Source organism: Pinus tabuliformis, chromosome 4_1, assembly GCF_031772625.1.
Source record: "Pinus tabuliformis cultivar Carrire ecotype Pingquan chromosome 4_1, CPIR1, whole genome shotgun sequence".
NCBI lineage: Eukaryota > Viridiplantae > Streptophyta > Pinopsida > Pinales > Pinaceae > Pinus > Pinus tabuliformis.
The window spans coordinates 391,007,008-391,024,478 of NC_142303.1; positions in this window are offsets into that span (position 1 = coordinate 391,007,008).

The window sequence follows — 17,471 nt, forward strand, 5'->3', positions numbered from 1 at the left end:
AGTCATCTACCCAAGAAGTGGTCAGGTAGGTATCTGGTTCAAATAACTTGTAATATTTCTCCAACTCCAGGCGTAGATTCTGTTCCATCAATTTCAGATTCAGTTCGTTCCCTAGATCGTTCTCCAGATCCTGTTGCCCGAGCATCATTAGCAACACCAATCAAAAGGGCAGGGGCAGAGGCAGTTGATCCACCACCAGCAAAGGCAAGCATAGCCAAGGTGGAAAAAGCACCATTTACATTTACTACGTATATAATTGACCGCGTAAGGCGTGGACTGAGTTTACCTAGAAGCATAGGTTTCGGTCCTTTTCATTTCCAATCCAGATGCAGAACCAGCGAAGTAAGCAGATTCTATGGTTTCATATCCTATAGCAACAGAGCGAGTAGCAAAGGTTTAACCATAATTCATTGATGGCCCGTAATGCTGCCTCACCCCTATTCCTCGAAGAATCCATAGCTCTTGCGCGCACAGTTTCACCTTGCGTGGGGACAGTTGGATGCGGGTATCTGTCTTTCTATTTCTGCGGGTCCAACCTATACCTTCGGGAAGAAGCCGCAGCATGGTTAGTGGCGTATCAGTATCATAGCTAAGCGTACAGCCACAGCCATCTGGATAACGAAAGATAACGAAATGAATAATGAACATAGAACATATATAAGTGTTAGGTGGGATCTAAACCAATGTATGTGTCGTATCTCCGGCCAGTCCCAACAGTGCCAGCTTCCTTCCCTGTGCCCAGCCCGCATCTCAGCCAGCATCAATTCCAACATCAATCCCAGCCGGTATCCAGACATGCATCCGTACAGCTCCCCGTCCATCAGTGAATCAATCCATCAACCCACCAGTCCCAGTGCCAGTCTGTTTCCCCGCCCTGCGGCAACGATGAAAGCAGCTGCACAACCAGCAGCAACGGAGGTGTAGGCAGCTTTCACATAGCAAGCAGCAGAACAGCATCTGCTTGTCCTTCCTAAGCCCAGCAGTCCAGTGTTAACCTGTTCAGTCATTGTTCAGCGGCAGATCGATCAAGTGGTAAAGAGAAAAAAGGGGGAGAATAAGCAAAGGCTACGGTAGGAGAGGTCTAAGTGGAGATTCTGTAATATACACTCCTTTTTCTCCTTGAGAATTTTTCCTCCTTTGACATTTGATCCCTTTGAGTTGCCTTGATTCCTTACCCTATCACTTTGTGCCACTTTATATCCTCATCAGACTGAGACTGAGCTAAACCTGCATACTTGGATACTCCTTGCCCTCAGAAGCGCAAGCCCTCCGGACCTTCGATTTTGCTTTGATTATTGTGACCTAGGTTGAATTCATCTATGGGTAAGTAAAGAGAAATATGGGGGGGTTATTGGAAACACTGAAGTAAAGGGAATGATATCAATGTAGGGTAAAGGGTTCATAGTCAAGGTTGTTCTAAGTGCTTGCTGTACCCCAAAAGTCTTAATTAAGCAAGTGTTTTCAAAAGCCTGTGAATGCTGTATCGCTAATCTAAGGCGTATAGGGGGTACGGAGTGAAGGTGTTATGTGGTGTGTGGTGGGGAGTAAGAAAGGGTAAGGTAAGGTTGTTTAATCCCATCCCATCCCGTAGAAGTCTGTAGCAGTACCCATTAAGCGATTCATTAAGCGAGTGGTTAGTAAGGGCAGGTATAGGTCTTCAGGTGGGTAAAGAGTTTGGAAACCAAGGTAAGGTAGGGGGTTCATAGCATGCCATGCCTATCCTCCTTTTCCTGGCTGAAGCAAGTGGTAGCACTCCATGCATTAACAAAGGTTGGTTGAAGCAGTAAGTAAAGTTTGGTAAACAGGTGGATAGAGCATGCACGTAAGTAAAGTCAAGTAGTATTAATAAAGTAAAGAGCAATCAATGTTCAGCCCACGCACGCACCCACTAAGCAAGCCTGTCCAATATATAAGTTAAGGTAAGCTGGTATATATGCCTCTGGGGTCAAGAACTCATATTTTTGAGTAGGGTGAGTAAACGAACTCTCGACCAGGGGGAGAGGCAACTCGATTCATTTCTCAAAGTTGTCCCCTGAATGAGGTGATATGCATAAAACTGAGTCCTCCCGTCTGGGTATGAATGTAATAAACCTTCAGGATGTAAGCACTGAATGTATCCGAACACGTAAAGCAAGCTGTCATTGTGATAAAGAAAATATCCTCCCTTCCCTAAAAAGGTGGGGTGTAAAGGCCATAAAAAGTTGGTTATAAATAATAGAGGCACGGAGTGAAAGGTTATTCAGAAAGAATCTAAATAAGAAGGTTAGTAAAGAAGATCCCTATCCCTTTTCCCCTCAATGTGGATGGGTATGGATGCGCATAACCTTGTATCCTTTCAACACGTTCGTTCAGCGAGAATCCCAGCTCCTTGCCTTGCAATCGACCCACAAAAATCCACTAGGGATATGGTCCCCACGACCAAATGATGAATTCGAAGCGATTGACCCTCCTGACCCTCCCTCGTCCAAATGGCTTGCCCCCGGTCCCCCGTATGGAAATTGACCCTTTCTTTCCGATCAAGAAGCAATAAGTACGACCAGCCAAGCCAAGCTAGCGAGCCAAGTCCCTAAAGCCCTCAATCCCTCACTCAATTTCGAAGAAGTTTCGGAGACTGCGTCCCTAAGCGAATCCTAAGTTGCATAGTGATGAGACCAGGATCAAGAGCTTTCAGTCAGTTTTGCGTAATATCGTATACAAAGAGATATCCCATTCTAGCGAGAATTCTGCTTGCCTTATTACTTTACACGAAGTAGTCTTTCACGAACGTAAAGTTAGGGTTCTTCACAACTCGTACCTCGCCCCTATGGTTGGTCGAACGGTTCTACAACTCGCCTCTTATGCTATCCCTAGTTACCGAAATCATAACAGAACGAAGTGAAATACCGGCTACGATATAGAAAATATAGCATTACTGACCTTGCTTGCTTTAATGCTTGCTTGCCCTAGTCACTGCATTGGCTAAAAGTAACGTTCCAGCGATGAATAAGGGTATTTTAGGAACCACCTTCCCACTTAGAACTTTCATGCTTCTATATTGACTGCCTTCCTGCTTCTCTCCGACGAATCACTTTACGGCTGACTCTCCCTTGACTGCTGATTGAACCTTCCCTCCGACAAGACCTTTCATGCTTCCTTGCACTAGGAAGCGCAAGCCCCTCCGGGACCTTCGAAATCGAATCACCCATCGAAGGCCCTTGACCCAAACCGCCAACACCTTTTGGAAGTTAGTATTGGCTTTTTTGATCAGCCTCTTATAAGGGAATTAGTATCCCCTTATTTGAGAATTAGGAAAAGCTCCCCAGCCCGATATTGAACAGGAGTGCCTACCTGGGCTGGGATACAGGGAGGATGGTGCGCTACTCAACTTGGAGAATCCAATGGTTCTGCTGCGCCAGGCAACAAACGGCAGGGCTAATCAAATGGTGGGATTACGCTGCGCTATTCGAATGGACTAATCAAATGGGGCTAATCGAGTGGGCTAATCAGTTTAGCTACTGGAATTGAATGGGATTGGATTGGATTGGATAGGGTTGGATGAATACTGACCATGCCTAGAAGTGGTAGGTCAGTGCTAAAAAACCTATACTCAGTGAACAGTTCTACGTGACCAGGAGGTAGGTTATGCGTTACCAGTAGATCCACCGTGTCCAGTTCGACGTTGTAATTATTATATATGTGCATGAATAGTTTCTCATCCACCATGCCCAGGAAGGTGCTGATTCTCAGTACTAGTTCGACGGGAACAGGAAGCAGGTTATTCTATGTGCGTTACCTCTTCTCTTTCCCATGTGCCCAGTGAGTCCGTGAGTTAGGTTGTGTTCGTGCCAGAGGGGTATTCCGATAGCAGCCCGTGACCAGGATAGTGTTCTACGTCACCTGTTCTTGATAACACACGTGCCCAGTTAGTGAGTGAGGTGAGCGAGGTGAGTCAGTCAGTGAGTGACAGAGGGGGGGGGGGAGGAGGTTAGGTACGAACCCTTCGACCGACAGGGAGAGCAACGAACCCGCTCGACAAAAGAAGAATGGCTCACCCATACATACTGAAAAGCGCCTCCCCAGCTTGCTTTACCATTTACATGGTCTCCCGGCCCTTTCCTTTAAGGACCTTAGCGTAACCGGGCAAGCAGTACCTTGTCTAGTAAATATGAGGCATGTTTGGATCTACCTTTTCTTTATCTTCACTAGTACCAAACCGTTTAGTAGAAGCCCGACAGGAGTGGTTGACTCATAATACTATGTCTTGCCTTTGGCTCGACTTTGAACCGTATCCGTTGGTAATTATTTCTCGTAGTCATTACGCTTTCGCGCCTTCTCAAGGGTGGATAAGAAAGCATCTTGATTAATGAGCAGCATGTTCATTCATCATTTGGTCATTCTTTAGACAACTTAGATATTTATCTACTTAGATTGGGTGGGATCTTCTAACGAAGCCGAACCTTTGGGATTTGATTTGAAAGCACCCCACCTAGGGAGGGGAGGATCTCTTCTTTTATCACATAGGAAGGATCTTCTTGCTGCGCACCTTCTTTTCGATACTCTTTATACCCCACCTTTTGATTATATTATGGAGAGGAGAGATAACTTCCTCTCCTTATCAGTCGAGCCCCCTGTCGGGTCCTTGCCCCCGGAGGGACAAGCGGCTTCGCACCTTCATTGTTTCTTCTTCTTTACTCCGTTCCTCATCTTCTCTTACGCGAGAGGTACGCAGTTCTGAAGACACTTCTTATGGATTTGATTATGACGACCCCACCTTTGAGGGATCTTCTTTAGAAACTTAGATTTATTCCCCCACCCTTCCCGACTAACTTATTGGTGCCACCCTCCATCCAAACCCGGTACCTATTTCAGATGAGGATCTTCCTGCTCCGCACCTCACCGCTCCGCGCCTGGCCCTTATATATGTAATTTCTCCATGACAATTTTCATCTTTCTTTCTTTTTGTTGGGCAGCTAGTTTCATCGTGGCGTCGGAACTACCTCCTTGAATTGAATAATCCCAGCAGAGCGGAGATTGGAACTGCTTGGATTTAGGAAATACAAGTGTCATCAATCAAAAAGAGGCGCTTGCTTAAGAGCCCGCAAACCGGGTCGATCGAGGGAGATATCGAGAACCATCAGTCGCCATTCTCCCAACCGGATCAGCATACGGAAGAAGTGAAACAACAACAAACTGTTCTGCCCTTCGAAGACCCAATAGAAGAGTCGGTAACCCTTCCCTATGGAGGTCAAGTACCCTGAAGCTATATCCCTAAACCTATTTAGGAGTTCAACTCGCAGGTTGAGCAGCTTTCTCCACGGAATCACGTCATTGAAACATGTATAATGGAAATCAAAATAAATCAATAGATATAGATAAGATTGCAAATTGAAACCACTGACTCATATATAATATCATATTGATAAAATTGGTCTAGAGGTAATTGCCATAGAATGGGGAAGCACTGAATGGAGACAACAAAGACCAGAATCAGTCAGAAGGTAAGGTAGCGAGCGACTTACTTACTTACCCATATTTCTTCCCCTCAAAGAGCATAGCGAAGGTGAAGGTCTGATGGCGACAGAGAATCTTATCGCTATGGCTCGATAGAGTAAGGAAAGGCTCTAGAGTGGGTAACTTCATTAAGGGTCTGAGGATGGCTGGCGGTTCTTCTATGGCTTTCCACCGCTTTCATACGGGAGATTACTGGTCCTACCTATAACTGTTCAATTTACCCGGTCACTAGGGAGAGGAAGGTCTGGTCCTACCTTCGAGAGATCGGTCTGGTCCTACCTTGTCTGGAAGGTCTGGTAAGACGATCAAAAAGGCTGGTCCTACCTAGCTTATCGGGTTACTGGCTGGTCCTAAGAAGGTCAAGGAGAAAGTCTCTCGGGTTAAGGACAGCGACGCGAATGAAAAGCGAAGGACAGCGAATAACGCAAATGACGACGAAAGCGAAGGTCAAAGAACGTTGAAAGACTAATATGTTCCATGTATATGAACCGTCGAAAATGATATCTCAATCGACCAATCAGAGGGAAATATCATTGACGTCATGTTCCATGTATATGAACCAGCCATTTTATGGATGTCAATCGACGGGAGATAAGGGTTGCTCCATGTTGCATCTATAGGAACCGTCGAGGTTGCTGCATCTATAGGGAAGCAGCTCTCGTGGGTGGCAGCTATCGTTATAGGGATAATGCGTTATGGGCTCGACCACCTTTCCTTTCACTCGACCTTAGATCGACTCGACATGTTCGGTAATCGATCGACATGCCCACGGTGATCAATCGTCGAATCGTCTCGTCATCGAAAGAAATCTAATTCTGTATCGGTGTGATCGGCCAACCATGAATTGGATCAACAAGATGTCACGTATATAATAGATCGGCATGATCTCCTCTCAGTTGATCCTACGGTCTGTATCGGTGTGATCGACCAAAACCAGAATCGACCAACTATGCAACCACGAATCGGATCATATCACGGAATCACGTATACAATCGAAGATATGCTCCTCCTTCTGCTTCTAAGAGGAAGGCCTAAGCACTCCTTCCTCCATAAACACAGTGGGGTAAAGCTTGAAAGTATGATAAACCAGTGGATGCTCCTAAGTAAAGGGACGGAGTCACTCACTATTCATATGGTGAGGGTTCATAGGAAGAGTCAGAGAGCAGCAGCTACTCCTGCGTCTGGATCAACTGAAGCTCCAACTGAATCAATCAAATCGACTGAACTCAGTCTACTGAATCAACTGCTGAACCATTTCAAGGGGCTTCAACTGGATCTAGAGATGGAAACCGTAAGGGATCGAGCGAGAGGTGGGAACAACCGTAAGGTCTCGTAAGTGAAGGGGTAACCTTTGCATCATTTAGAACGATATAATGCTAACTCCACGAACCATCTGTGTGAACTGTACCTCGTATCGCACCTAAAGCAATCAAATAGCAAGCAACTTTACCTTCCTAACCTTCCTACCTTAACTGATTCTACTAAACAAAACATCAAAGCTATCCTTCCAAGCAAGTAAACCTACCTCCCTACAGTCACTTATTTTCTACTTATTCTAACGAACAAACCAGCCCACCGAGCTAGCTTTACTTAGCCATACAGCCCAGCTAGTTACCACCAGAACCATAACCCCATACCCATCAATCAGACAAACCAGCTATCCTTATTACTAGACCTACCCACAAGAGCTATTCTACCTAGCTAACTCAACCAAGCTCAATCAATCAAGCAACAAAACGTACTCTGCCAACTAGCATTCAATCTTGACTTCATTCAATCAAGGAAGCATACTAACCCTCCATAAAATCTCATACTAATCAACTTTATACCGCTTATAACACCTATACTCAGACCCTTATACTCACTCTATCTCCATACCCATCCTACCTTCTAGCTAGCTATACACATCTAGACCACAGCTAGCTCTATCTATCTATCTGGCCTATATCCCTATCTGCCTAACCTACTTACCCAACCTTACCTGCCTAGCATACCTATCTTTCTAGAATATAGCCACATCCTTCAGACTAAGACTCTTACTACGGATAAGACAGCTCATACTCATACCATATAAGCTATAGAGGTTATGCTTATAACAATTATAGTACCGCCTTCGCAACCCAAAAGCAATTGATCAGCTAGGAGGAACAGACCTATTGAGCTTGCTACGACGGGCTCGACACACGAATCAAGACCAGCCAACTATCCCATTCCCCAGTACGCATTCAGTCCGCATTACACACATTCCCGCTTTCAGTTCAATATGCAGTACCCAATACGCCCCCATTCTACCGCACCCCCCTCCATCCACGCCATGCATCCACCCGCAGTCTCGCATTCACTTTCCCGCATTCAGCAGTACGCCTGACAAGTACACGTCACCCAAGGCAACGCGTAAGGCACCTGCTCAGTACACCCAGTTCGCTTTACCCATTCAATATGCATTACCCATTCAGTGAAATCCACAGTCCCACTTTTCGTATCCACACCTGCCAACATCTTACGAGAATAGCGTCCCCATCATTCCCCATCTCACGTCCCTTCATTCCTACCTCATGACCCAATATGAGGCGCCATCACAGAGATGGGCGGTCCAACGGGCACAGGAGACATCTACCAAGATAGATTGTCCACCGGACACTAGCAATATCGACCCAGATAGGCTATCCAGACTAATTCTATTTATTACTTGATTATAACTTGCTGATTAGAGTTACTGCTAGCTGGGACTAAATTGAAGCTAGTCAAAACCGACTAGGCTGGTCCAAGAAACAACGACCACACAGGCTGGTGGGACAATAAATTAACACGGCGGCAGGTGAAAGAAAGAGGCTTACTTACGGGCTTCCTGCATGGCTAGATTGCGGGCTTGCTTTTCTCGCTTGCTTGCTGGCTACACCAACCCGGCAGCTGCTGCGCCCCTTATGTTTATTATGCGACAGGACCTTTTCTGAAGACACTTCTTATATTCATTCATATTATTACTCCATATATAGATAAATCTAATAAAGATATAACATCATATATAAGGTGAGGTGCTTTAGAAGATAGAACAATGAGGAGCTGGAAAGCACCGATTCTCCTGGTGATAACGAGGTTATGCGCTAACCACCGGAGAACGTCGTATTTTTATATTCCGAGATCATTTCTGGAATAGGGCTTAGGAAAGGCATGTATCCTAACGAAATGAGAAAGTCGGGCCAAAGCACTCCTGGTGTCTTGGTGTTGGGGCTTATTTGCGGGGTATTCCTCGGGCTGACTGGGGCTGAGGGGGTGAAAGAAATGTGGGTTTACTCTAACGAGTAGCTTGAAAGCTAGCTCGAGGCGCACTTTTTGTTGGCTCGCTAAGGCGCGGGCGTGTACCTCTTGTAGGGCGAGGCCCCAAGTTATAACTTGTGGTTCTGCAAGGAGAAAAAGTTCGGCACAAAGCGTGTTAAGGCTTCGTCGTGGTTGCACAAGAATGTTTATAAAGTAGGTAATTCTTTCCCGCCGAAAAGCGGAATAAAGGTGGGATTGTAGAGCGGAAGCACCTAAATGGGTGCCTTGTAAAGCAAGGATCAAAATAGAAGTCTCGTCTTTCCACCTTCTCTGGATGTCTTGCCTGGTTCCACTATGGTGATTCGATCCATTAGGTCTGGTTATTCCAGCGAGTCCAGTCATGAATGTTCCGATATGGGCATATGTCATTATGCCTTCTCTGCTAAAGCGTAATGACATATTAGTGACTTATTTGAGAGGGGCCACCCAATAAGCATCGAGGAAGGCAGGTGTGGGCAGTGTTGGTTCAACGGGTGAACTGTGATACGATGGGTGATATAGTGATGAGGTGAGTCGAGTAGGGAGAATCAAATAAGGACCGGCAACGGGGCTCGACTGATAAGGACCGGCAACGGGGCTCGACTGATAAGGAGAGGATGCATAAGCATGCTCGACTGGCCGCCATCGGCTCGACTGTTAAGGACCCTTTAGGGGGCTCGACTGATAAGGATGCGTAAGCAGGCTCGACTGTTAAGGATGCGCAAGCAGGCTCGACTGTTAAGGAGAGGACCTTTAGGTGCTCGACCATAAGGACCTTTAGGTGCTCGACTGTTAAGGATGCGTAAGCAGGCTCGACTGTTAAGGCCGCCATCACCTTTAGGGTGCGTAAGCACGCTCGACTAATAAGGACCTTTAGGTACTCGACCCCAAGGGAGAGGATGCGCAAGCAGGCTCGACTGTTAAGGCCGCCATCACCTTTAGGGTGCGTAAGCACGCTCGACTAATAAGGAGAGGTACTCGACCCCAAGGGAGAGGATGCGCAAGCAGGCTCGACTGTTAAGGCCGCCATCACCTTTAGGGTGCGTAAGCACGCTCGACTAATAAGGAGAGGTACTCGACCCCAAGGGAGAGGAGAGGTACTCGACCCCAAGGGAGAGGATGCGCAAGCAGGCTCGACTGTTAAGGCCGCCATCACCTTTAGGGTGCGTAAGCACGCTCGACTAATAAGGACCTTTAGGTACTCGACCCCAAGGGAGAGGATGCGCAAGCAGGCTCGACTGTTAAGGCCGCCATCACCTTTAGGGTGCGTAAGCACGCTCGACTAATAAGGAGAGGTACTCGACCCCAAGGGAGAGGATGCGCAAGCAGGCTCGACTGTTAAGGCCGCCATCACCTTTAGGGTGCGTAAGCACGCTCGACTAATAAGGAGAGGTACTCGACCCCAAGGGAGAGGAGAGGTACTCGACCCCAAGGGAGAGGATGCGCAAGCAGGCTCGACTGTTAAGGCCGCCATCACCTTTAGGGTGCGTAAGCACGCTCGACTAATAAGGAGAGGTACTCGACCCCAAGGGAGAGGAGAGGTACTCGACCCCAAGGACCTTTAGGTACTCGACCATAAGGGCCGCCATCGAGAGGATGCGCAAGCAGGCTCGACTGTTAAGGAGAGGACCCTCACCATATGAATAGTGAGTGACTCCGTCCCTTTAGGGGGCTCGACTGATAAGGATGCGTAAGCAGGCTCGACTGATAAGGACCTTTAGGTACTCGACCATAAGGACCTTTAGGTGCTCGACTGTTAAGGAGAGGACCCTTTAGGGTGCGTTAGCACACTCGACTAATAAGGATGCGCAAGCAGGCTCGACTGTTAAGGAGAGGACCTTTAGGTACTCGACCCCAAGGGAGAGGAGAGGGGGCTCGACTGATAAGGAGAGGAGAGGGAGAGGAGAGGAGAGGTACGTTAGTGACTCGACCAACGCCATCGATTTCACATCGATACCTAAACTACCACATGCTCATATATAACTACCACCATTTCACCGGCTATCAATTAAGAATGACCAGCAGTCACTTACTCATTGTCTTGGTCGGCATTCATTATATACGTAATTACGTATATAATGAATGACTGGAATCACTGGTCGAAATGAACCAATTAGGTTTATATATGTCATTTAGTTCGAGATCTCGATGACTGTTATAGAGGCAGCCAAAGGATTCCTGGCGGCCTGCCGCTCATAAGGTAGGGAGAGATAAGGTAGGCCGTGTTCGCTAAAGTCATGGAAAAAGGTAAGGCATAGTAAAGGTTCATGGTGATAGTGCCGTACCTCTAAAGCATGTCTGACTAAAGCAAGAGGTTGAGGCCGGCAGCACAACATTTCGGCAGTAATAGTAATCAAGGTCCTGACCCACTAAGTAAATCAAGGGTAGTGGCCATGAAGCGATTAAGTAAAGTGTGACAGTGACTGAGGTGAATGGTAAATAGTTTGTGTGTAACCAAGAGGGTAAGTGAATAGTGCCTCCTTCCCAAAGGCTGGATGAAGGGTAACGAATTAATAGGGTGAATGCTGTACCAACTAAGCATGATTGAAGCAAGTGTGAAATCATATCCATCCTAGGTCTGCAGCCTGTCCATCCAACAAGGCTTTCTGATGTCCCAACCATAATAAAGCCATCCTCCGGCAGTGAAATGATCTCAGCTGAAGGGAAAACCTATCAGGACCATCATCCCTGCATAGGAGCATGCGAGTCCTTGGCTAATGACCAACCACTCACTATCCAGCCGCCCTGCCTGCCATGTCATCCATAATCGGAGCATGGTACGAAAGGGCGAAAGCAGTACCCCAACACTAAGCGATTAATTCCTCTATAGTTCGAACATGTCTAGATCATATGGTGGGTTAAGGAGTAGTAGAGAAAAGTAAAGGTAAATAAGCAGCAGCCTAGTCAAGGGGTCATAGTCAAAGTTCTAAGTGTTGATCTTCCACCCCATAATATAATATCTGAAGTTTGGGCGATATTTATTCAATCCAAGCAGTTCCAAGGATCCAAGACTAGTGAGCTGTCAAAAAGAAACTAATCCAGTAGGAGCGGAGCGGTTAATAGCAATGTTCATAAAAGTGCCTGCCGACCCAAGCGCTCCAGATCTAAAAGGCAGTAGCTAATAAAGAGTTTCTCCACGCAGGACGGAGGGCTCACCTCATACTATTTACCCACCCACCCCAATCCCCGAGGGTGAGGACCTTTTCTCGGCTTTTCTCAAAATTGAAAATGAAATCTATCAATGTGATGAAGTGGCTGATTCCCGCCGACTCCTAAAGAACCAAGGGAAACAAGTTGCATCAGTATTCCGTGGGTCTTGGCCGCTGCTGGCTTGGAATATACAAAGTGATTATCTCCTTGGAGGGATTATTGCACATTCAACCTGAGAAGGTGAGGGATTTGCATCATGGTTTTATAAGCTGTACACCACGAAGGAAGGAAGGCTTATCACCAGTGGAATATCGTCGGAACCACTTTATGTTGGATACCTGCTGGCTCGTAGCAAGAGGAGATCCCTCAAGCAAGCAAGGGCTCAGGTGGTGAGTAAAAACTCGTTCAAATCCAATTCTTGGAGCTCTTCCTCACCCAGTTCAGAGCTATCCAGTTCAGAGCTATTTGGGTTAGAGCATTTATATTGTGGGATCAAGGCCCACGACTTCCCGGCTCCGTATGGGGAAGGGGAGTTAGACGAAGTGCAGATGCATGTCCTTAACTGGCTGGGTACGACATTAGGTTTCAATCGTCCTATGGGCTGTTATCAATTATTAATACTTGGGTATTAAAATGATTGTATATATCTACCTTTTTGTCCTTAGTTTCTGAATGCTTGCGGGTCTTTGTTCTCCCGCCATAAATGGATAATGATGAAGGGGCCCTTTATGGCCAAGATCTATGGCTCTACGAATTACCGCCTGAGATAACGTCAGAAGAGTGGGGAGATTCTGTTTGTGCAGAAACCCTTGCAATGATACTATCCAGCCTCCCATCGAACTTGTACTGGGGCAGGAAGTATGAATACTTTTTCCAGCCAGAAGGGCCGAAATCTACCGGTTCTCGTTTTTTCTAAGTGGGGACGTGAGGGCGTTCCTCTAGGTTTTCAGGGAGTCCCCCCTACTTGGGAAAACCTAATGACATTTTGAGTGGAAGGATGGTGCCACTTGTCTGGCAGCGGATCGAATCGCGGCAACAATATTCCCTCACCATATGAATAGTGAGTGACTCCGTCCCTTTGACGGCTCATTTCTTTTCTCGAAAGGTATGGGGGAAAGAGGCCTTGTTAGAGCAGTATCGCCGGACTTGAATCAGATTGAAATACGGGGATGTTTTATGGTTGCATTCTTTACAAGGAGGAAGAGGGGGGTGCTTGTCCTCATCTTCCTTTAGTAGTCCCCTACGTAATCAATCAGGAATATAGGATCACCCACTCGAAGTTCTGCGGGTTTGTCTTCAGCGGGCTCTATCTCCAGCTCTATATCTAGCGGGTAGGTGTACAAGCAAGTTATCTAGTCTCTTCTCGTTCTCCAGGTGATCGTAATAAAAGCAAGGGTAAGAATCCGTATTTGTAAGGGGTAGACATGTAAAACGGGATTATTATATACGTAATATTACATAGGCTTATTGGCTGTAGGAATAAACAACCTTTGCCTCTTGTTTATTGGGAATGAAAGCTACGAAAGTGGTATTTAGCTCTTTGAGTATGGATTGCTTACTTCTGGATTCCCTTACTGCTGCAACCACATCATCTTTTACCATCTCCCACATGTTCTGAGACAAACCCGCTGGAATGCCATCAGGACCTGCTGTAAAGGTGATGCTGAGTTGAACCTCTCCCAATTTATTAATGCCTAATTCATAATTGAATTAAGGGACCCGAAAGCAAGAGATTTGCCTTTTCTTCCTTGATGCTTATTGGGTGGGGCGGTGGTCGAGTGGCTTTTCGCTCCTCTTTATCTCTTTATGCCGGTTGTTTTCACGTATATATAAAAGAGAATCTCTATTTCAATAATTGGGTTGGGTTAAGGTAAGTTAAGGACTTGCTAACGTCTAATTTCCTTCCCTGATTACAGGCCCGGTAGGGACTCACTATTCATATGGTGAGGAAAGCGCCCTCCGGGTCCTCTCCCGGTGGTCGAGCAACTAAAGTTCCTCTCCTTATCAGTCGAGCCCCGTTGCCGGTCCTTGAGTGGCGAGTAAGATTGCTTTGCTTTGCTTGGAAGGTGATCTTGCTTGGTATGCTTGGCAGGTGCGATTGCTTGATTGCTGAGATCGGGATTGCTAAGGTAGCTAGCGATAATAGCTTAGTTCCGATGGTGAGATAGCCTAACGAGGTAGAGGCAGATGGAGAGATAGCGGGGTAACGGAACCCTAATTTCAAGTCTTCGTAATTATCCCTCACTTCGAGATTCTAAATCAAGAGAACCTAAGAATCAATACCAGGCCTCCCGCATAAAACCAGTTACATAACTACTGATAAGGATCAACGACTTCATTAGGTACACCAGGCCTTACACCCGCGACTGGTTACCTTTTCCCGGTCCTGGAAACTGGTGGCGAAGAGGCAGATCTGTCACACTAGGGGAAGCTAAACTCCTAGGTATAGAACTATTAGCCCAGTACCCGACTGAATCGAATAGCTCCTCGGTTACTCACAGATAATATTGACTCGATGATAGAATGGTGGATCAGTGAGGACTCGGGCAAGTGCAAAGGTAGCAAGGGACCCTCCATAAGCTAGCGGAGGTTAGGGAAGTTTGACTTCTCATTTTCTCATCTCAACTTGGCCATCTTGACCCATTTGAAGCTTACTTTTTCAGATCTGCCCCACCCAATAAGAATCGCGGCACTTCTTTCACTTTGACTTACTATTTGAGCTGTTTCCCTTGGCGGAGCTTTTCACATCTTTCCCTACTCCTTTTGCCATTTTCTCTTGGCGGAGGTTTGCAATATTGAGCAACGAATGAATGAAAGAGCGGAAGAATAGGAAAGAATGAGCAGGTGCATTACTCGAATTCACATCAACAGCGGACAGCTCACCCAAACAACAGCAGGTGCAAGATGATCAATCGCCTTCCACAGCGGCATCACCCCCAATAATATGTGCAACCATTTCTATCCCTTGTCTCTCGTATCTACACATGCCATCTCAACTCCGGTAGCAGCATAGACACTTTCATCCTTGGACGTATGAGACTCACCCTCTATGGAGCGCACGGGAGAATCAATTCATTTATCCACTGTCACTTACAACCCCCCCAATCGTTTTTATTCTCAATAGGTTCCGGTTCTCAATAGCCAATAGGTTTTCTTCCCAATAGGATACTTCGTTACAAGAGACTTCGTTACATCGGCTCTCCAGGCTACCTACCCAGGCGAGGGAAAGGCTATCCAGTTACTAAATATATATTTTCCATTTCCTTATAGGCTATATTATAATAGTAGGGATTGACATTGGCTATGTATAAGTGGTCAATAAGAATATCCTTCCGACATGGAAACTGAAGAAAGGATAGAGCAAGACGACTGGTTCTTAAATCTCCGAGATGATTCTCACTTTCCCGCTTATTCTTGGATTGGCTTGTTCCTCAGCTCATAATGAAAGTGAGCCTATTATGAATTGCCCTAATATTATGATTTAAGGCGATTGGTCCCTTTATCCACTCCTCAAAGGCCCCACTTGTCTTATCAGTAAAGCGTCCCCTTCTCCATTTCAAAGAAAGCAGCTAGCAGCTTGTTTCCCGCGGGTTGAGCTGTGAAGAGAGCTAAGAATAGAGGAATGAAATTGCTCGACCACCGCCATCAATGAAAATCGCTCGGCTGATAAGGCCGCCATCAATGAAATTGCTCGACCACCGCCATCAATGAAAATCGCTCGACTGATAAGGCCGCCATCAATGAAATTGCTCGACCACCGCCATCAAATCCGATCATTGTTTTATAATCGTGAACCGGCCTTCATCCAACTCGCCAAGCTAATGCGATCCATGGACTGACTGGCAGCCAATCCACTACTGCTGGGACTTCATACTGGCCCTAAGGACCATGTCTCCCGCAGTTGCCCGCAGTACATGGGGCACTCATGGCATTAATCCATATCTATAGGTAGGCCTCTGAATAGGCGTTGATCGGGCAAGCAGCGCGCCCTATTATTCTTATGGGCCCTAAACTTACTAATTAATTAATGAAATGACTAGTTCCATTACTAGTATTTTCCCAGCCAGCCCAGGCATACCAGTTTCCTTCCCCGGGGGCTACTAACTATGGTTGGTACGGCAAGCGATGGATGCGTACTGAGTATTTGTAGCCCCTGCCTGGCACAACCAACATCAATAATAATAAGAATAGGGAGGGGCCGGCCGCTGCCCATGAACTCATTCCTTAGGCTGAGGAAATTGATCGGACTGGCCTATTGATCGTGTTCAGTTTAAGGGGTTCCGTGTGTTCGGGTGGGCATGGGAATGAATCGAAGTAGGCAAATGAATCTTCCCACTCCTGTGTGTGCCTGCCTTCTCACTCCAAGAAAGAAGCAATCCCGGCACCTGGGTTTACTTACTTGGCTTGGAGGGGGGTCTAGTTTGTGGGGAAATGCATTAAGTGACTCATCGGGCTGGCCTCTCTGGCTTGCTTGGCAACGAACGGGACCCCCTCCTATCAATCGGTAAGAAGTAGGCGTGCCCAAGCAAGAATCATTAAGTACTCTGCCTCTTACTTATGAGCATGCCACTTATATCCTTGGCTAGGCAGGCGCACGTGCAACCCTCCCTCTGATTGATACAAGCAGACATGCCTCCTTATCATCCCAACCCCGATATATGCCTGGCCAGAATGCCATCGGCCATAGCCCTTCCCTGGCCCCTCTGCTTTCCCAAGAAGGGCAGGACCTTAATACGTGTAGCCTAGCTTTCAATATGCGTAGCCTAGCTTTCAATACGTGTAGCCTCATATTTGTTCCCCTCAAAGAGATAGCGAATGTAATACCAGGTCCTGAAAGACTCTTTCTTCCCCTCAAATCAAAGAGCTAGGTATAGATAGAATGAGATATCTCTTTGTATATGATATTATGGAAAGATTAGGTGATGCTAAAGCGCAATTACATATATAATATATGCAAGGTAGCCTAAGGTAGTTCAGATGGAGGCACACGGCTAACCAAGTTTAGGCAGTGTTTATGATGGCTATAGGTTGTCAGTGCTTTCCTAGGCGAGATATCCCACGCCTCTCCTAGGCGATATAGCGTACCAGCCCACCATGTCTAGAGTAAGGCAGTGCTTTATTCCTCCCTAAGAGTTACCAAGTACGAGGGGCAGTCACCTTTCTACCAACCTTCTTATCACACATATTCTTACCCACCACCTTCCTACCTATGAAGAACCTACCCTTCTTTTGTTACCCACCCTCCCTCGAATATCTTGATCGAAACTTCCGCATTCGACGCTTGGTATTTCAAGCATTTCCTATCGAGTCGCCCGCCTAAGATTCATTCCTATTTGTCGCCCGCCCTCAAAGTGGGAAGGGCCCGCTTCACCGCGGCATGCTGATCCGCGATTACTGTTGGCGGTCACTAATATCCACCGACTCCCTCGCAATCTATCTCCTCACTTGTACCCATTATCCAAATTCATTGATTCTTTGGGAAACCATTCACAAATGCTCCATAGCATGCTTGCACGTTGTATATTATCTCTTTC